Consider the following 23,301-nt stretch of genomic DNA (forward strand, 5'->3'; position numbering starts at 1 on the left):
CTACTGTATCTCCTAACAATGCTTTGAAAAAGCTCACATTTCAGCCATCGAACAAACTCTCTCCTTTTTTAATTGTCTCCTCAAAAACTTGAATGTAAATAATTTACTAAATCACAATAATGTCACTTTTTTAAACTCAGTTTCCCCTATAAACAATTTTGCTTTCCTTTATTTTATTTTATTTTATTTATATCTTCCCTTTCTTCAAAATAAAGTTTGGAACCGCATGCCTGAGGTTTTCCACTTTTCCACTTTAAAGGTCTTATCACCTTCTTTCATCTTTGTCCTATTTTAAAAAATGTACCTCTCTGTCAGAAGATCATGTCATGTCTTTTGTACTGCAGCTGACATTGTTGGCATCGAATAAATGTTTAATAATACTAGTGCCAAATAAAACTGGCAATTTTCCTCCCTTCATAAATATTATTTCAAATATTTTCCAAAAGAGAAATTTCTTTTGATTCTGTTTATTTTTTTCCTTGTATATTACTTAATGGAACAAATACATTTTAACTATAAACTTTTTGGTTTCTTAGATCAGATTCATTAAATATTATCAGCTGTAAAATTAAATCAATAATACTAACAGATGACAAATTTATAAATGACTTTTATCTGTAATTTTCACTCAAAAATCTATAGACCACGATAGGTATATGTGTGTGTATGTGTACATGCATCTATGATTTATTACACTTTCAGTGTACACATTTATAAATAAATAAAAATATACATAAACACACACACACACACACACACTATATAAATTACAAGTATTTGGGGGAAGCCACATCCAAAGAATATAAATAGTCTGAGGCTTCAGACTGTATATGTGATTACATCATATCCATATCTGAATCAAGTCCATAACTTTTCATCATATTACATCCATTACAGACTGAGAGCCAAGTATGGGCACTAGGATATGGTTGCCAACCAATCTAAGACAAAGAGCAAGCATATTTCTATACCAAAATCTGTTTTTCAGAAATGGAAAGTAATGCCAGATGGAATTTAAAAATTCAGTTTATTAAGCAAAAGTGAGGTCATTGGTTCATATATTAGAGAAGAATATACCTGTTTTCATGTTATATTACAAGAAAATTATTTGCAAAATGGATATTCTTTAAAAAATGCACAAAACTCAGAATAAACACAAAAATACAGGAAAGGAGGAGGAGTCTGTGGGATGAAGTTAGAAATATGCTGGAATATAATGATTTGTAAAGTGAAAATTAAGCATATATGAGTGACCAATTTACATATCCATAGTCTAGAGTGCTAATATTATTGCCTGTTCTCTCTATTCTATACAGAATATACTTCTTAAGGAAATGCCTAAAACCACTAATACACACACACACACACACACACACACACACACACACACACACACGTAAATGCAGTGTACCCATGTATCTATATATAATGCTGTATTTTAGCATCCTCATGAAATATTTAGTTATGGTTCTTATAAATACTGTTTATAAGGTCTTACAATGATATCTGTTATCTGGTTATCCACAACTTAATTATTGTGATGTCCAAAGCATAATCCAATGGCTCTGTACAGGCCATGCCAACAAAATTTTGACTGATTTGCATGTTGTACAATCATGAAAATTAGGTCAGTTGACCTAACTCTTTATTACCAAGGTTAACTGATTTGCTATTTCTCCTTGAATAGGTTACTAAGATCTTTAGTGATGTTTTTTTCTTTGCTTGTTCAGAACAAACTCTAGTTCAGTCCCAGCAAAGTGGCTGATTTAATCATCATCTACTTGGCTACATGATGAAAAAGAGGGAGAATTGGGGGGACAGCGGGAGACATGGTTATATCATCCAAGCTATAGGGACCAGATGACTGACAAGCTTCATTTGAGCATGAAGTTGAAGTAACGATGGAAGGGATGTATCAGTCAACAGTGCCAGGAGATCATAGTTTGCATATTAGTAGTTTCTCATTCCAGATATAATAGTGCAAGGTAGCAGTACCAACTTGTCTGCTGGTAAAAACCTTTTTAGTTACAAAATATATCAATATTTTTTGAAGAAATGAGAAAGAGTTAAACATGGGATAAGATGAAAAAGATATTGAAGATATTTTATCAATAGACTTGATGAAATGGAAAATATTTACCGATAGCTCATATGGCCAATAGACTGTTTGTTTTTAAAAGGCACTAAGATATTAAATATTTGTGACTGCTTTTTAATGTTAACTAACACTGGATTATCTTGAAGAGAGTGAATAGCTGAATATTAACATGTGACAATATGTTTTTAATTTAGTTTTGATTACTGATTGATGGTTTCATAAGTAGATAAATATACAGGCAAAAAATCAAACAAATGTTTCTGCTCAAAATCTCTAGAACTGTAGAAAGCACTGCATCATTTGCAGTTTTTAATCTAAGAAAATTAATGCACTTTTCCAACTGATATGTACTCTGACCTAAATCATTGCACATTCTCATATAAATGTTTGAATGTAATCACCTGCATGACTATGATAAACTGAGGTTTGTAGGTTTCTACAAAAGAAAGAAGAGCCCTTAAGCAAATTGCTCAGACTATTTCGAAAACAAATTAATTATTCCCAATTCCACTTAAGTAGACAAATATTATGTAAATTAAATTCTGAAATATATTAATTAATTTTGAAAAACTGCAATATCTTATATGTTTGATAATCAGTAACTTATTATGCAATATCCTTTGGTTACACAAAAGTATATAATTAATTATGACATTGTATTAATTTATACTTATACTTTATTTATTTGACCAAGTGTGGTTAGACACACAAGGAATTTGTCTCTGGTACAGAAATACATATTAAACCCATAAAACACATTAAAAACCCCATCAGTCAAGGCTGGGCAATTTGAACAGCCATGTTTTTAGTTTGCGGTGGAAAGTGTGAAGGTCAGGGGCCAACCAGAGCCCCAGGGGGAGTTGATTCCAAAGGGTGGGTGGGCCCACAGAGAAAGCTCTACCTCTGGGGGTCACCAGCCGACATTGTCTAGCCGACGGCACCCTGAGTAGGCCCTCCTTGTGAGAACGCACCGGGAGATGGGAAGCTGTTGCTGGTTGCAGATGGTCCGACAGATATCCCGGGCCTAAGCCATGTAGGGCTTTATAGGTCATCACCAGCACCTTAAATCTCACCCGGAAGGCAACCGGCAACCAATGCAAGTCGCGCGGGAGAGGTGTAACATGGGAGTATCGGGACTCTCCCATCACAACCCGCGCGGCCGCATTCTGTACCAGCTGAAGCCTCCAAGTGGTCCTCAAGGCCAGCCCCAAGTAGAGAGCATTGTAGTAGTGTACTTTCAAAAACCAACATTTGTTACATGTTGCTCATAACTTGTCCCTATCAATACTATTTAAAGATCAACAAATACTGTATGTAGAAAAAATATAGAATATTTATTAATCAAATAAATGATAGCAATTATTTTCTAGCAGTGTCATGTATATCCTCTATATTTCTTACATAAAAGAATATATGTTTTGTTAAACATTAGTTTAACACACACTTTTTCAATAAAAATATATTCATATTTATATTGAATCCTGATTGAAGTGATCAGAAATAGAGTAATTGCCAAGTTAGATTTCGTTCACAACATTTAGATAATAGATAATTGCAGGTAGAAGGCTGTGGGATTTTTAACCAAGAAAAAGAGTAATTCTTCTACCTGATTGTTAATCACTCACACTTACATTGTAATAGCTAAAACTGCATTCCAACCTAGCAAATGGTTGAGGGTCATGGACTGTGGAGCCTCACTCGTGTGAGTGTCACAGGCACTTGGGGCCCCACTTGCGCGAGCAACGGATGCTTGCATGTGTGCACATATGCACATGCATGCACCTGCCCTCCTACAAAATCATCCCCTTTTTCCTTCTTTCCCCACTCCCCGCTACGAGCCACCAATCTGGAAAGGTTAGGGAACTCTGGCCTAGAGAACTTCATGTGACTTTAAATTATGTTCAATGATTTAAAGTTCCATGCAACTGAAGAAAAAGACATCCAGAAAAAATTACATGCTTGATTTATGGAATTGCAAATAGATGCTATGGGTTCCCTGGGCATCTTCTGAAGCATTTTATTTCCTCTCTGAATTGAAATTGCTGCACAGCCATAATAACTATATCAGAAGGCTACTGATAAAGACAGGAAGGAAGTGGGAACATTCCTGCCCATGCAGTTTGACATATTAGTGGCCAAATGTATTATAGAACATGTTAGAACTCTCTGTCCAATTTTCCCAATTCTATTCATTTGATGGAATACAGAACACAAAGTACAAAATTGGCCAACTTTCTTTTACTCTAAACATAAAATCTCCTGGAATTTAGCTTGACTCCTGGTGACTTTGTGGACATGCCAATGTAGTTTTTCTGGGCAACAATACACTGCTTTATTTTGCAATTTTTTCTACATCCTTCTGTAGCTTGCTATCATGAAACTTCCTAATGATCTCATGTCTGATCCTGCAAAGTTTTTCAAGATTAGCTAAGGGCCTCTGTGTAATTGATCATTATTAACATTAATTCCTGATGAACTGATTTAATTGCAGCAGGATGAAATTTTGCACACCATATTTTGTACCATCTTAGCTAAACAATATTAGAAGATTAAGAGGCCATAAATGAAGTTTGATTTGTTCAAACTTTTTTCAGTTAAAGATTATTAAAATTGATATATTACATGTAAACATCTAGAATTGTATTGACACATCATTCTCAGCTTTTCATATTTCTGTTTCAGCAGGCTACTAGTTCAAGAATCTAGAAAATGACTATTAATAATAGTGTACTGCTAAGGCTAGTTTTAGGAATTCATTATGCTATATAACACTGCCACCTCTACATGATCAGTAGGAGTAAAATAATTACTATTTACACAGATAATAATGGACTGCATATGATACAGCAGGGAAATTTCTTTATTCACAAGAATAATATTGCTTAACGCATTGTAAGCCGCCCTGAGTCTCCGGAGAAGGGCGGCATATAAATCTAATTTTTTTAAAAAAGTAATATACTTATCTGTTTATTATATATTCATTCAGACTTCACTGATGCACTATTGTACCTATGCTAAATTAGGCAAGTTTGACCATTTGACCAATGTAATTTTTCTGTACACTAACACTAGTAAGAAAGTAAAATGTATGTGAGAATATTATTGTTATTGTGATATTTAGGCCTGCCAGAGTTCAGTTCAGCATCTCATACTAAAAGGATAGTAAACGTATGACCAAGTACTTCCAACCATTTCACAACAATTTCCAGAATCCATCCTTCCTTCCTTCCTTCCTTTATCTAACAAAATATCAACAAAAGCTGAAAATGACAGTGCTCCAAAAATATTGAAAAAAACAACTAAAGTTATATACATTATATACATTTGAACCATTTTAGAATCAGACCCCCACAATTGCATGTGCATGTGTAATTTGCAAATTCTATGTGCAATAGAGGGCAATAGAGGGCATTGTGAGTCTTTGTTAGAAACCAATCATCTGTGCTTCTGGCTGCATGTTAAAAAGCCCCATAGCATACTTGCTTACATTTTATTTTAAATCTCTTTCATAGATGCCCATCAGTAAATCTTTAATACAGAGATGTTAAAATGATAGATGAGATATGATTCATTTGTACATGTTTATTAACATTAGGATTTTACCTTAGGCAATTGGCTAAAATCTGGTTGGTAATTCTTATTCAAAGCAGATTGATATGCTACTATAGAGAGCTCTACTCACTGATGCAGTCGTGTGGCATCTATACAATTAACTTTCCTTCATTGAACATCAGTGGCATGTTAAGTTTTTCCTAACAACCTCTATGGATGCATATAATCTCATCACAATATATGAAGCATGTCCAATAAAAAGAACATTGATGAGTACTTTAACTTAGTATTGCCCCATGATTTTAAATGGGCTAAACCAAAGAAAAATGAAAATTGATTATTAAAATCAACCCTATTCCTCAAACTGCTAGTAGCACAGTATATGCAAATGAAATGCAAAGAATTTATATTTATAAAATATCTAAATTAACCCTTATATAATTTAGGTGGGAAATGGTGTTACCTTAAAATATTACAATACCATAAACTGAACATTGTTTCAGAAATCATACTCCTTTCAACCTGCATCTTAGTATTCCTTATTTTGTGCTTTCCTTTAAATAATTTTTCACCAATTTATATTGCGTATAAATAATATCAAATAATCTACAACTTTGTTTCCTCTGATCACATATTTTAAATATATTTCAGACCACTGGAAATCTACCAGAACCATTCTTCTTGTACACATGGGTTGGCTGCAAATTTATGCTAAACAGAATTGCATTATTACTGCAAGAAAGAGTTTCAGAGGATAGAATGTTAGATACATTCTAAGTGTTATTTTAGATTTGAGAAAACGTTTGAGCATCTCTGGCCTAGAACTATATATGATCATGGAAGAAAACCAATGACATTATGGTTAACAATTATACATTTGCAATTTCTAACATAAAGCTGCACTTCCAGTGGTTTTGAAACCATGAATTAACCAACTATGGTTAAAAATCTATTTGATTTTGATTTTTTAAAAACTTAAATAAACTGGAAACAATAAAATGGCGATAAGGTAGGGGAGGTAGAAAAAGAACTGTCAAGAATTATTCACTTTATGGAACAGCAACAGCCAGAAGGAAAAATAGCATTCAAAAGATTCATGTCAGAAGAAACAGGTTAAAACATTTCGATAGCTGGAAAGGAGAAGGGAATATTATACCTGTATATATAAATTATGCACACATATACATACACAAGAACACAAATTCACATTTGTGATGCTATTTTGCACAAAATAAAGTAGTTTATATACCACTGCATCAGTTTCTGAACCTTCCCAGCAGTGTAAGAAAATGCATATATCACAGGGCTACTGAGATAAAGTAATGCTCAGCCCTAGAGGGCACAGATTTCGTCTTTATGTAAATCAGTGCCTGTCACTGCATGCATGATTCACTGCTCAGAGTGTACTCTTCTGTGACGAATGAGTCCCGCTTAATTTGGCAGTGATTATGCGGGTTGCTGGCCCTCTAAACCCCTTTGAACTCGTAATTGCTGCTGGTTTAAATAATGAACATTAAGGGGTGGTGGATTCATAAAACTGTGGATAATTACAATTTTTCCTTTTCTTTGGGTCCCCCTTTGTTTTTCTTAATAGAAGAAAAGACTTCTGAGTCCATTGATAACTGTATCATTCTAGGCTGTTACCAAAATAAAGCTGCAGCCTTCTTAATAGTCTTGAGGAAAGGAAAGGAAGACAGGTGGAGGAGAGAGGAGAGAGAGAGAGACAGGTTGAATGACTAGGATGCCAGTAGAAAAGGATGAGCAATGACAGTCATGAATATTCATAGCTAGTCACATCTGTAGCAGACTGCTTTCCATCTTTTTTTTTCTTGATAGTTTAACACTGGTGGTCAAATATCAACCAGAGAAACTGATTATGTACTGTAGTTTTACTGGGTTTCAGGGTTAGGATCTTTGTAATACAAACTGATGCTTTTACTTTTTTCCCTGACCAAAAAGGCATATGATTTAAACACAAACACAAACACACACACACACACACACACACACACCACCACACATCCCTTCAATTTTTGTGCTATTTTTGTAATTTCCCTTTTCGTTTTGCAATTTTGTTTTTCCCTTTAATATCATTTTATTAAAAAGAAATCATTTGCCAACAGTGAATATTATGCTAAAAATTAACTCATCAAATTAATTTATCTAATATTATTTGGCTGCCACAAACAACTATATATTAGTATATAACCATTAAAAGATAGTTATATATCGAGGCATGAAGTGCAATGCCACACAGAAAAGAGAAATCTGAACAAGAATGAGTGGTACATTTAGTTGTCTCATGTTCAATTTCCAAACACAACAGACATGTAAAGTTTTGCTGCTCCCATGGTAAATGAAATTGCATACAGCAGTCCAAAATTGTACTGCCTTCTTATTCTTTGCATATCTATGGTTTTATGAAAGCAACCAACTTTATTATGTTTTCACCTCAATTCTGATAAGCTTTGAAAACATATGAACACATTCCTGCTTAATAACATTATGATCTGTACCAAATAATGGCATTTTTCTATACCTCCTCATCAAACAGATGTAATGCTAAACCAAAGTCCATAAGTGGCTGAATATTAGTGGGATGAAGATTTTTGCACTCTCCTATTGGATAGTTGAATGAATGCTTTTAGGGCAACCCCCAGGGGAGACACTTGGGTGTGTAAGGTCCAGGAGTTTTTTTTTTAACGTTACTGTGGAAGAGTGCCCTGCAATTAGTAGCAAATTTTCTAATTAGTAAATCAGTGAACATATTCTACTCATGCCCCAAGTAAAGAGTAATAAGGAGCATTATAGAAATGTGAAGGGTAGGAGAAAATGTCCAGGAGAATTAATACTAAAGTTTTCAGCGTCCCTTGTAAGTTAGGTTCACATGATGTATTTTTTTAAAGAAAAAAATACGCTTCTTCTGATGAAAATGCCAAGTTGCTTCTTCATATATTTTTCTTTTTCTTTACTATATTCTCATGTTTTTCTTTTTTCTATTTTTTTTACTTTTGTGCACCCTTATTTTTTTTCCGTTATTTTTCAGTTTGTATTAATTTTTACTTTCTTAATTAGAATTTTAAATAAAATTACTATAAAAACATGCAATTGTTTTCTATTGGAATATAAAGCTGATATTCTAAAATTCACTTTTATCAAAAGCAAATAAAAGATAGTTTATCCAAACTGCAAACAGATACCTAGATTGATTCTGAGAGAGCCATTGCAAAATTCCTCAGTTCCCTGAGACCCCTAAATTTGATTATGGAGATGTTAGGAAACTTGTGGAATGTTGAGAGAGATGGAGTTAATCTCAGTTCTGGGGAGAGGGGAAGGGGGGAGAAGATTCCATGAGGCAGATACTGTGGCACAAAAGGCCTGTCTCCAAGATCTGTCTACAAGATGTAATTCCCTGGACCTGCAGCATGATTTCTTTGCTCAATGTCTATGGAGATTCTCAGTCATCCAGGTTATGGTTGTCCCATAGGTGCTTTTTCAAAAGTAAGGTGACCAGATTTTAACATTGGTAAAGAGGGACATTGTGGGCGTGGCTTATTTTGTGGGCGTGGCTAGCTGGTCATGTGACTGGGTGGACGTGGCTAGCTGGTCATGTGACCGGGTGGCCATGGCTATGTCTATAGGGTAAGGTGAACAGATTTTAACATTGGTAAGAAGGACACCATTGTGGGCGTGGCTTATTGTGTGGGCGTGGCTTGGAGGCCATGTGACTGGGTGGGCGTGGCTACCTGGTCATGTGACCGGGTGGCCATGGCTATGTGTATAGGGACTACTCAGAGGGCTGAAAAGTCATTTCTGACAGGTCCTCACACTTTTGACTGGTCCTCACACTTATGACCATCCTCACATTTATGCCCGTGCAGCATTCTTAACAACCATGTCACTCATTTCACAACTGCTTCTCTTCAACATGGTGACAAGATAGGGCAAAAATGTAAAATGTGAGGACAGTCGTAAGTTCAAGGACTGGTCAAAAGTGTGAGGACCAGTCAAAAATAACTTTTTCAGCCCTCTGAGTAGTCCATATGCACAAAAGGACTAACCAGAGAGCTGAAAAAAGTCACTTCTGACAGGTCCTCGCACTTTTGACTGGTCCTCACACTTATGACCATCCTCACATTTATGCCCGTGCAGCATTCTTAACAACCATGTCACTCATTTCACAACTGCTTCTCTTCAACATGGTGACAAGATAGGGCAAAAATGTAAAATGTGAGGACAGTCGTAAGTTCGAGGACTGGTCAAAAGTGTGAGGACCAGTCAAAAATAACTTTTTCAGCCCTCTGAGTAGTCCATATGCATTAAAGGATTACAGCAATAGAGAGGGATGAAGGAATGGAAATTAGAGTAGGAGTGAGGGTAAGAGAGGGAGGAAGAGAGGAGGAGAAGGAGAAAGAAAGAGGAAGTAGGGAGGAGAAAAAGAGGGTGGGGGGAAGAGAAAGTAAGAAGGAAAGAAAAGAGAGAGGTGGTAGGTTTGAGGAGAAAGATTGCTGTACAATAAAAAAGATGAAAGGGAAGAAAGCCAACCCCAAGCAAATATAAAGATATTAAGATAAAGAATGAATTGTTAAACTTTAAAGAATAAAAGAGAACAAATATGAATAAATAGCAATAATTAGAAACACACATACAAACATACAATGTATTTTCTTTGAACAGAATATTTGGCTGGTTCACAAATTTAAACAGCGTTTAGTCATTTCAATTAAATTTACAATTTCTATATTTCCTTTTTGCCATATTTATTCCTCATCTATTTTTTAAAAAAACCAATATTACCCTTCATCCTCATCTCTAATCTTAATCAAATTCAATTTTTCCCTTCTATTCTATATTATACCCCTTCCCATTGTCATCTATTTTTATATCCATCCTCACATTGTTTAATTATGTAATTATGTAATACAGTTGTTTAATACAAATTCAACATTTTAATATAAATCAATTAGTTATAAAACTATCTTTTTTGTATATTAATCAATATGAACATGAATATTCCAATTATTTCCATGCAATCCAATTTCTTACAAATCAATTAATTATATTTACCAATAATAATAAACCAAATAATTTCTCCCATATATTCCTCCAAACCACAACTTAACCATTTCTGCTTTCAACACAATAGTATCTCAATTATTACAATTCCCTAGTTAAATACAGCTTTTTTTCCTTTGTGTTTTAAAATCTTGAACTCTCCTCCTAAATTTCCCATTGTTTGCAGTTTTTCACCTACCTTTTTTGGGGAGGAAAAATAAAAATAAAAATAAATCTCTCTCTGCCTCATTTTGTCACGCTGCACCAAAGACCCTGGTTTCGGTTTCGTTTCTGAAGCTTAGCTAGGGGGAAAAAAAACTGCTTTACACTGATTGCCTGTAGGGCGGCCCTTTGAAGCCCCGGGCAAGAGTTTAAACAGTTTTTTTTTCTTCTAGCCATCAGCTGGGGCTCAAGAAAAATCGGGACTTTTTTGAAACGCCGCGGGACGCGGGACAAATTGCTCAAAAGCGGGACTGTCCCGCCAAAAGCGGGACGTCTGGTCACCTTATTCAAAAGGCAACTGGACTTTCTGATTTATTTTTTTTAAGGTGTTTCACTTCTCATCCAAGAAGCTTCTTCAGCTCTGGCTAGATGGTGGAGAATGGAAGCATTTATACTCCTTGCAGACAGCTGGTCATTTGCATTCTTTTATAGAGCTGTTATTATTATTATTATTATTATTATTATTATTATTATTATTATTATTATTATTATTATTATTTGTCAGATATAAATGCCTTATTCTCCAATGTGTAAATAGTGTACAGACAGGGTATCAGGGGTTAACTTATTCTTCACTTCTTAATGTATTCATAATTCACCACTCCCACATATAGCTCCACCCATTGTATATATAAGGAGCTACCTACACCATTTCCCTTGCTTCTATCTGTGAATATTCAGTGAATATAGAATGCCTAATGTAAATAAAAGAATATATAGTTAAATCTTTAACTCTTGTCGATCTTATTGAGTCTGATCCTGAAAATATTGCAACAAACTGGTAGCAGAGGATGGTTAATTGACTCAATAAAAGGCTTTAAAATGTCTAAGAAAGATAGGCCCAACACCAGGGCCTACAGCAAAGAAATGGAAACGGGACAAGAAATAATCAACGAATCCACGAATGCAATTTCGAGAGAATCCGAAGAATACACCACTGAAGACGAAGAAATAATCGATGACCAGGAGGAAATCGAAATAGAAAATAACGAACTCAGGTCAGAGATATTAAAACTATTGAAAAGCCAGAAGAATGATGAAAGCCTCATCGCGGACCTCCAAGATATGCTAAAGAACAGCGGAGCAGCGAGAGAGAAAAACATCACCAATGAAAAACCCAAAGATCCAAAAATAGTGAGTAATATGACTGCGGAGAAAATCATTACAAAGAAGAAAAACGATGATCCCGCGCAAAAATTTGAATGGCGGCCATCTTGGTTTCAACCGGCCTCCAAGATGAACGAAGCAGAGCCAATCAGCAAGCTCAATTCAAAATTTCTGGCGCGAAAAATATTATCGGACAACGAAAACGAAAAGGAAGATTCAAACACCTCAGAAGAATCAGAACCAGAAAGCGAGGAAGATCCAACAAAACACCAAATAAAATCAGCGATGAAAACGCTCTTTGCTGCATTTGGACCAAAACTGAAAATTACTAAAAAGACACCAAAAAAGCGAACGAGCAAGCCGATGCCTCAAGACCTGCCCGCTCCCATCCTGACTACTAGAGCGCTGACGCCGGAACCCAGAGAGCCCTGCCGATACCGCCCCACGCCGCAGACCGAAGCAAGCACCAACGCTTTCAATAGAAGAGGAAGAACAGCCACCGTCGCCAGAACCCCCAAAGTCGAACCAGAGACCGACTCATCTGAAGAAGAGCAGAGCGAGCAAGCCGCAGTGAGGAGAACCTTCCACGACGACGCCGAAGAAGAAATGAGCATCGCGCATGCGCGAAACTACGCTGACGATCCGGGAAGACATGAACAGGAGAGAAGATCATGCAGACTCGTAGCGAGCATCCCCACGCCGTTTTGCAATTTTCTGCATTTACGAGACCATGGACTACCTCAGGTTGTAAGTAATGGACCCAATAATGTCGGAAATTTACCCAGTGACTTCCCAAAACTAAGGGTTGATGGCATTAATTTACAAGAATGGTATCAACAGCTCCAGGTTGTCTTTATGAAGGAAAACTTACTGTTTTTTATCACTAGTCCCCCAAAAAGACCTTGGACACTAAAAATAGATTGTTTACACCATAGAGCTTTTTTCTTAATAATATCTAGTGTGTCTCCTGCAATGTATCACAGCATTAAGCCAAATTTGACTGTTTCAGAAATTATTCAATGCATGTTTAATTTGTTTCACAGTGACAGTGTAGCCACCACCACAAGGATATCTAAAGACTTCTTTTCATCTAGGATAAAACCAGGGGTTTCCATAAGTGAACATTTAATATCTTTGAACAAAATAAGAGCTGAACTGCATTTGAGGGGGGAGGTGATTTCAGACCAAACAATGAAAAGTGTCATTATTAACTCACTTGACCCATCATGGGACAATTTTATGTCACATTTAGACACAATCAATCTAGGGTATTTATCCATAGAAAGCCTATCTAACAAATTGATAACAGAAGATAATTCTAGAAGAAATCGTTCTAACAATCACACAGAACATAAACCATATAGGAAAGTAGCTTTCCAAGAAAAATATAGTGGAACATTTAAATGTCATAATTGTGGATCCAGGGAACACAATAGAAGAGATTGCCCAAAATTCTTAAAAGAAAGATATAGATCAGAATACAGAAACAAATACGATTATAGACAGCCTTCCATAGAAAGGCATAGATATAGGAGCCCACCAAATCACAGAGAGAATAGAGGGGGCAGAGACAATTCAAAGGATAGAAAGTCTGGTTCACTGAATGGATTAAATAAACAAGACAACACTAACACACAACAAAGTGAGAACAATAATTGGCTTATTGATTCTGGAGCAACTAATCACACCACTAATAACAAAAGTATATTGTCTTCATTTGCAGAAGATAAATTTGTAATTAAGGTAGCTAACCAAGAAAAGGTTCAAGTATTAGGTAGAGGAAATGTAACCTTGCCTGGTTTAGGAAAAATAGAGGGGGTATTACTAATACCTGAAATACCTCATAACATATTAAGTGCCATAAAACTAAGCAGAGATTCTGACATTAACATTGTCTTTTCAAAAGGAAAGGCAACTTTGGAAAAGAATAAAATAAATGTAGGCACTGTGGTGACTAAAGGAGGACTACCTTACCTAATAACGAAAGAAAAATGGTTACATAACATTGATTCAAATATGGAAGACTGTATTGAAATAGATGATGAGAATGTTAGCAACAGTGACAATGATGAATGTAAAATATCTCATGATCACACAGATGCACACAACGATAAGAAGCCAAAGATAGGTAAACCAATTCATGATGAGTGTGCTCACATATTGCATAGGAAGTTAGGACATGCCAGTTTTCCTGTAGTGCAAAAAATGACTGAACACGCAGAAGGTGTTAAAATAAAGAATTGTGAAAATTATCTGGAATGCTCAGTATGTAAATCTACAAAACTAAAAACTAGTCCCAGGCCAAGAAAATCTACCAGATCAACTAACAAAATTTTTGATTTAGTACACATGGACTTAGTTGGTCCATTAACTCCATCAATCACTTATAGGAAACGTTACTTCCTGACAATAGTGGACGATTATAGCCGCTATGGATTTGTTTACACATTAAAACACAAAGATGAAACATTTCAAAAATTTAAAGAATTTTACAAACGCATAGAAACACAACACAACATCAAAATAAAACAAATTATGACAGACAGAGGATGCGAATTCATGTCTAAAGAATTCTCACAATGGTTAAAAGACAAAGGAATGTTACATTACACATCTAGTCCATTTTCTCCGTTCCAAAACGGGATTGCAGAGAGAAAAAATTCCACATTACAAACCATGATTAGATGCACATTGGAAGATGCTGGCTTAAGCAAACAATTCTGGTCAGAAGCCTTACATTATTCAAATTACACACAAAATAGAACATGGTCCAGCATTATAAATAAGACACCATATGAAGTGATGTATGATAGAAAACCAAAATTAGCACACATGCATATATTTGGAGTCACAGCAGACGTACACATACCTAAACAATTAAGAAGAAAGGGAGAAAATGTGTCCAGGAGACTCAGATTTATGGGATATGAGACTGGCACTAAAGGATACAGATTCATTGATAGTAACAACAAATTTATAGTCTCCAGAACAGCTGTGTTCCATGAACAAGCTAACTGGTCTAAATTACATCTTAATGAGATATTCCCAAATAAACATGAAGATACAAAATCTCATGAGAAAGGGACTATAGAAAAACAAAATATCAACAAATATAAAAACAAAACCAAAACTTGGACAAATAGCCAACTCAAAATAAAGACAGATACACTAACAAAAAAGGAAGCAAGATATTTGCATGATAACGATAGTAAACCCGAGAAAATCATTAGAAACACCAGAAATCAAATGCCAAATAAATACAAGGATTATGTAATGCACATGAATGGTGAACCAACAACACCCAATACATACGAGGAAGTGTTAAAACTTCCTCACGAAGAAAAAGAAAAATGGGAATTAGCAATGAAGAAAGAGATGGAAAGTTTACAAGGACTAAATGTATTTACACCTGCATCTGCACCTAAAGATAAGACAATTATTGGTACCAGATGGATATATAAAATTAAGAATTTAGAGGGAGGAAATAATCTATACAAAGCTAGATTGGTTGCACAGGGTTATGCACAGAAATATCCAGAGGACTATACTGACACGTATTCCCCCACTGTAAGAACAGAGAGTGTCAAAACAGCTCTAGTGGTAGCTTCAGCACTCAATCTAGATGTATTCCAATATGACATACAGACTGCGTACCTACACGCAAAATTAGATAAAGAAATATACGTGAGAGCACCTCATAGTCCATACACAAACAAAAATGAGACTTGGTTGTTAAACAAGAGTTTATACGGGCTAAAACAATCTGGTAAACGGTGGTATGATTGTTTAGTAAAAGTACTTAAGACCATGGACTTCAACGCTACCACTGCTGATAATTGTTTCTTTGTCAAGAGGGGTGATGATTACATTGAATTTGTATTGATTTATGTGGATGACATTTTATACATAGGAAAACATAAAGAAAGAAGAGAAACTTTTGTAACTAAACTAAATGAACATTTCTCATTGAAATCTTTAGGCAAGGTAAACAAATACCTTGGTGTCCAAATTAATAAGACAAAAAGGGGATTCAAACTTACCCAGAGAGATAAGATCATAGATCTTTTAAATAAATGCAACTTAAACAATGCCAAACCTTGTGATACCCCTATGCAAACTGACTTTCTAAGGAATTCTGATGAATCTTCTCCCGAGTTCAAGGACAATACATTCTATAGATCAATCATAGGTTCACTCCTTTACATATCTAATTGGACTAGACCGGACATCGCTTTACCACTCAATTTATTATCTAGGCATGTCAGCAAACCAACAATGTACCACTGGGAAGCTGTTAAAAGAATTTTAAGATATTTAAAAAGTACACTAGACTTTTGTTTAATGTTAGAACCTAATGATATTAAAGAACCAAAGCTTACGTGTTATGCAGATGCAGATTGGGCTGGAGACACCTCATGCAGAAAAAGCACATCCGGTTATGTATTCCTCTTAAATGACTGTCCAGTTTACTGGTACACTGGTAAACAAGAACTAGTGGCTACTTCAACAACAGAAGCGGAATATGTTTGTTTATCCAAGGCCGCAAATAATCTTGTATGGTTTAATGATTTAATTTCAGATGTCTGGAAAAAACCTGCTCTGCCTTTTGTTATGCATGAAGACAATAAAGCAGCCATTGAAATATCTAGATCTGATGCCATTGGACAAAGATCCAGACATATAGATATAAAATTTAAACATGTGAGACAATTATCTCAGGATGGATTTATTAAAGCAGTGCATTGCGACACTTCAGAACAATTAGCTGATATATTAACGAAGCCTTTACCTTCTAAACAGCATAAATACTTAACCTCAAAGTTGTATGTTTTGTATTGTCCTGAATCTGAATGTAACTGGTGTTGTATAACGAATCGGCATTTAGAGGGGGATTTGTCAGATATAAATGCCTTATTCTCCAATGTGTAAATAGTGTACAGACAGGGTATCAGGGGTTAACTTATTCTTCACTTCTTAATGTATTCATAATTCACCACTCCCACATATAGCTCCACCCATTGTATATATAAGGAGCTACCTACACCATTTCCCTTGCTTCTATCTGTGAATATTCAGTGAATATAGAATGCCTAATGTAAATAAAAGAATATATAGTTAAATCTTTAACTCTTGTCGATCTTATTGAGTCTGATCCTGAAAATATTGCAACATTATTATTATTATTATTATTATTATTATTATTATTATTATTTATTAGATTTCTATACCGCCCTACTCCCGAAGGACTCAGGGCGGTGCACAGCCAAACAATAAAAACACATACAATACAAAATTTAAAAAATAGAATAAAATCAAATTAAATAATTTTGGCCCCGACAAATTTAAAACCCCAGGCCACCTGGAAGTTTACTTACCTGTGTCGTCAGTGTTCTGATCTAGGCTTCCTGAGACAGTAAAAAGCACACAATTGGTCCCAAAAACCCTCTTTTTATTTCAATGGCTGTGAATTATGTTCATTCATAGCCCGTAATGAGTCACAAATAGTTTGTAAATAGTCCAACAGAAGTCTGCAACAGTCCTTAGGGATAAGGCTGATAAGCACCCACCTTTATCTCCCTTATCACGCTACCAAAGACCTAATTGGCAATTAGCTTTGCAAGGCCACACGGAGCACAGAGTCAAAACAGAGCTTCAGAATTTAAACCAACCAGAACTAACAAAGTTGCTTCCTGCAAAGGCTCACGTGCCTTTGCTCCTCCTTTATGTCTTATGGGAGGGGCCAATCATCTCCAAGCTCTACTCCCAAATCATCCCTTTTGTCTTAACTGTTTTGTCTTCTGGCAGCTCTGTGCATGCACACACTGGGAACAGGCTCTCCCTGTTCCTCTGCCTCACTGATGTCCGACTCTGGAGGCTCCGGAGGCAGCACATAACTCCCAGATGGCTCTGACCCCCTCTCTGCCTCTGATGCAGAGTCCTCGTCCAAGCCTTCCCCAGACTGCAGAACTGGCCCATGTTCCTCCCCAACCTCCTCACTGTTCAACTCTGCTGCCAGCTCTGCAGGCGAACCACAACAGTTAGAGTCACACGAGTAGTGCAAATAGGTGTGGAGATGTCTTGGAACTGTTGAAAGGACTGTGTTGTAGACTGGAGATAGATGATGTCATATCCCTCCCCCTCTGTTGAGAGAGGGCTGTTCAATTTTAACAATTTTAACCCTCTCTGTTGAGAGATGGCTGTTAACATTTAACAAAGGAGAAGACTTCTTTGACCTCTCTTTCAAAGCAGCGGTCCTCTATGTCCAAAATGTGGGCTTTGTTGTCTTCAAAAGAATCTTTTGTCTTTTAAATGCAGATAGACTGTTGAATCTTGTCCTGATGGGTTTATTCTCCTATGTTGTGCCATGCATTTATGAAAAAAAACCCCAGAAAGTCCAGTTGCCTCATGAAAAAGCACCCCAACTCTAACCCTCTAGAGGAAATAGGTGTCACATAAATCCAATGAATGAATGAATGAATGAATGAATGAATATAAACAAAACACAATTTTTAAAAAAATAAATTTTAAATCTAAACCAGTAAATGTTTAAAATCTAGAATATAAGAATATTACCTTGTCAGCCTTCATATTTTAGAATCACAGAACTGAACTGAAGAAAGTAGCATTTAGATTATGTAAATATGAATCAGTGATATATCATGAGCAAAGGTATATGGGGACATAAGATCCGGCATTTGTTTTTGTTTTATTGTGCCCTTCCAGGAAGGACTGATACCATGGTTAAGGAAGTTGATCCATGCCTCATTATGGAAAGAATTCCCTCCTGCCTACAAAAAGCAATAGTAACTCCCCTTAACTTGGGAAATATGCATTATATGCTCAAGTATTCCATTTCTGGGAAAGGTGATCAATAAAGTGGTGACTTCACATTCCTGAATGATCAGTATCATTTTCTAAATCCAATATGTACTGAAGCAGTTTTTGTCACCTTGGAAGATGTCTTATGCCAAAATTGATTTGAAAGAGTACATTCCTATTAGCTTTCTTAGAGTTCTTGGCCATTATTAATACTATAATAGTGTCCTTATAGATGACAAGGTAGGACTGAGCTTTGTGGTTTTGGATCATGTCCAAAAGATGGAGCTAAGTTCACAATATAGAGAACTGTCACATGGTGTCCCACAGGATTCCATCTTGATTTCCATACTGTTTAACTGCTGGCAGAGGTCATTTTGAGTTTTGGATTGAGGTGATGCTTTTTAGTACACAGCAATTAGCATCTCTCAACACTGTCTAAATTCAGTAATGGATAAAATGAGGAAAAATAAGCTAAACTTAAATCTAGATAGTAAATAAAATTAAATCTAGACAGTAATTTCAATTAAATCAAATAGAAGACAGTACATAAAAATTATGAGTTGGAGATTTCAGTTCAGCCTATTTGGGATGGAACTGCCCTATCACTCAGAAAGAGCACTCTGGGAATATCTTTGATCTTCAGCTATCACTGGATTCACAGATGGTAGCTGTGGCAAGGACTGCCTTTGCACTGTTAGTCTAATATGCCAGCTGAGCCTCTTTCTGAACTGGGTAAATGGGCAATAGTTACCCATGTCTTGGTTATATTCTGTACTGCTAATGCAATGAGGTTCACATAAGGATAGCCTTGAAAAGGGTCCAGAAATTGCAGCTGATGCAAAATGCAGCACTAGGCCACCAAGCAGAGACCAGATACAGAGATCATATAATGCCTGCACTGAAAGATGTGAATTGGCTGCCAATTGCTTACTACACATAATTCGAAGTGTGGGTATTGACCTTCATATCCCTAAATGGTTTAGGGCCTATTTAAAGGAGTCTTTTTTTCCTGATAGAAAACCTCTATGGCGATAAGTAAGTAAAATGGTTTTCCAAACCATTGAATACATCTGGAAATTTAAAAGCATGTTATAGGTGTCCTTACAAAATGTCTGCCACAGGAAATACATTTATCTGTGGTGTCCTTGACGGTCTCTGAGCTTGTTTGTTTGCTTGAAGATGTTTCATTACCCAACAAGGTAACATCATCACTGCACTGATAATGTTACTTAGTTGGGTAATGAAATGTGTGCAATAACATTGCCTAGTCGGGAAATGAAAGGTCTAAAAGCAAATAATGAAGCTCGGAGAACATCAAGGATACCATAGTTCAATTCTGAACTATATATATTCTACCCAGAACATTATATATATTGTCTTCTATAAATTAATCTATTTACAGCACTACTGCTGTGGATGCCCAACTGATAGGAATTCAAAACATTTTGTAGGTGTTCATTGATAATTATATTAGCTTCCTGGATGAATCCTTTATCCCTAAAAGAATTATTTTTATTAGGGGTGTACTTACCTGTAAATAATAATTAATGTATAAATACCTCCCAAAGGGGGGAAAAAAAGCTATAGCTACCGAGTATGCTGTTTTGTAAAAACATTATGGATAACATGCAGGTCCCAGAGGCATTATTGGCAATGACAATTAAATGAAAACTAAATGCTAATGTTTTGCTTTTATTTTGATTTAAAAATACCTTTTAAAAGATGGATTAAGGAGACAGCCAAGGAAAATGCCCATAACCACACTGGGGATGATAAAAAACAGGCTGCCTTTTTCTAGTCTACATACATTAAAGATGTAAATAATAGCTCTAATTGAATTATTTTTATTCAGATATAAGCACAATTGTACAACTGGATTTTGAGTGCCTTCAGCTTTTTCTGTTTCAAATCCAGATTATTCCTCTAACATATCCTGCTAAAAGTGATTCATTACTTCCAAAAAAATAGACACCAAAACACAAAAGCACATTCAAAGGACATATGGTTAGGATTAGGGCTACATGAATAATTTCTTCATCATATAGTTCTGAATTTAGATACAATTTGTAACTTATATAGTCCTAAATTATCTGATCAAGTACTTAATGCCTTTAACATGGATCATTGATTTCCTTTGGAATTATTCATTGTAATCATATTTTTACAAAGTTTTCTAATCGGTTAGTTTTTTTCATATCTATACATATGTGTGATATATATATATGTGATTTCATATATAGCCCTCAAAATAGACACACCTTTTATCATACTTGTTGGGATTCTTTTAAATTGATCTAGAGTTGCCTGAAATCATGTGCAGGAGACATGAATATATATTTAATAGCTATAAACATCCATTAACATTCTTTACCTGTCTGAATATTTGTCTCTACTTTGTCTTTTGTAACAAGACTCTCTCATTTGTACAGTCATGCCTCAGTTATTTGAACTCTGCTATGTTGTTTTAATTGTGCATAAATGAATGATTACGACTTACATTCAGCAATGTAATACAGAAAGAATACATGGCTGAGAATTACAATATACAGCTGTTAAAACTGATGCATTATAAACAACACTGAAGTGCAAGTGGAACATTAGTTCAATTTCCATTTCCTCAGTGCAGTTGCTCAAAATTTGCAAAAAATTGTCACCAAGACATAATTAGAATATTAAAATATATGAATGCAACACCCCATAAGTGAGTTTTTAATAAGATATTAGCTAATTTTATTTTTTTAATAGAAATAGAAGCAGTTCCAATTAAACTGATTTATTACTACTCATGCTTATGCACAGAAGTCTAATCAACTAATGGTTAGCACTATTTTGACACTGGATAATGGTCAACTGAATACAAGAAGAGTTGGACTTAGTCTATTTGTGGCTGCGTACAGACTCTAGCCTGATTTCTCCTTTGACTCCGCCCCCAGGTTCTACCATTCCTTCTCCTATAGTACATAATAACCAGAGGTGGTATTCAGCAGGTTCTGACCAGTTCTGGAGGGTAGCAGAAATTTTGAGTAGTTCCGAGAACCGGTAAATACCACCCCTGACTGGCCCCACTCCCATCTATTGTCTGCCTCCCGAGTCCCAGCTGATCGGGAGGGAAATGAAGATTTTGCAGTAACCTTCCCCTGGATTGGGTAAGGAATAGAGATTTTACAGTATCCTTCCCCTGGAATGGGGTGGGCATGGAGATTTTACAGTATCCTTTCCCTGCCACGCCCACAAAGCCATGCCACGCCAACAAAGCCATACCCACAGAACCAGTAGTAAAAATTTTTGAATCCCACCACTGATTATAACATAAAATAAAGCTAGTCACCGAGAAACCGAACAGGTTTCATTGCTTCTTAACTGAAGCTGTATACCAAAAATATGCAGAGCAGGGTGTCTGAATCTAAGAAATCATTCCTTTAGTTATAATTCAGAATCATGATAAAACCAGTCAGTTCCTTATGTCTATATCTGATAGTGGGATAAACAGCATTCACAGGTAACATGGAATATATAAACCTTCATAGGTAGCATCTACAGCAGCAGTCCCCAGACTTTGCAGTTTGGGAGCCTAGCTGGGAAGTGGTGTGCGCAGCTTGACTTGTGTGAGTAGTGGGCCAATGTGCAGAGCTCAATTTGCACAAGTTGAGATTTGCATGCATGTGCATGCATGTGTGCACCAACCCACCATTCGCACAAGTCGAGCTGCACGCTCCGGCCCACTGCCTGCACAGCCCAGTTCTGAATAGGCCACAGCCCAGTAGTGGCCCGGCAGTTTAGGATCTACAGGATCTTAAATATGTGTTGTGGCCCATCAGCTGCCAGCAGAGATAGCTGCAGAGTCAGATGAGCATGAGATGAAGGGAAAGCCTCGGCCAGCTTCGGAGCCTTTGGAAGGCTCTGATAAGGAAACAGCACCAGAGACAGAGACAGGGCCTTCTGTCCTCCCCCAGGTGGAGAGGCAGCTGTCTTCAGGGCCTGAGCTCAGTGATGGAGAGGAACAGATGGGGCCCATCCCAGATGCATGTATGCAGAGAGAAGAAAAGAGAGGAGAGCAAAGGAAAGCAGTAAGCCGGCTCTCGGGGAGATGCAGACGCAGACAATAGCCAGCCCCTCCCTAGCTGGGAAATAAATAAGAGGGGTTTGGTTCATTTCTAGTATACAGTAAGCAATTCGGATTTCTTGGATAAACCCAGGTTTTTTGGGACTAATTATGTTTGATTTTTTGTTTATCCCTGTGAATAAAAAACTGTTACTGCTCTGTTATAAAAAGGGGCTTATTTTACTCGCAAGTAAATGTCTTATCACTACTTGCAAAGGCTGGGTCAGAACAATATGAATAAGTTAATGTAAAAAAGTCAGAGATGACTAAAATTTCATAACATTTTGTATTCTCAGATGAAAACCAATAAAATCTTGTGCTACTGCAACCATTTTAAAAAGTTGTT

At 36.2% G+C, this 23,301-nt stretch overlaps 1 protein-coding gene across 18 annotated transcripts in view; it reads right to left on the minus strand.

Moving 5' to 3' along the window:
* Positions 1–23,301, minus strand: part of MEIS2 (Meis homeobox 2) — a 243,304-nt gene that overhangs the window by 127,099 nt on the left and 92,904 nt on the right. The window lies entirely within an intron of this gene.

The sequence above is a fragment of the Pantherophis guttatus genome, chromosome 1 (assembly GCF_059756535.1).
Source record: "Pantherophis guttatus breed Tessera chromosome 1, ASM5975653v1, whole genome shotgun sequence".
Lineage (NCBI taxonomy): Eukaryota > Metazoa > Chordata > Lepidosauria > Squamata > Colubridae > Pantherophis > Pantherophis guttatus.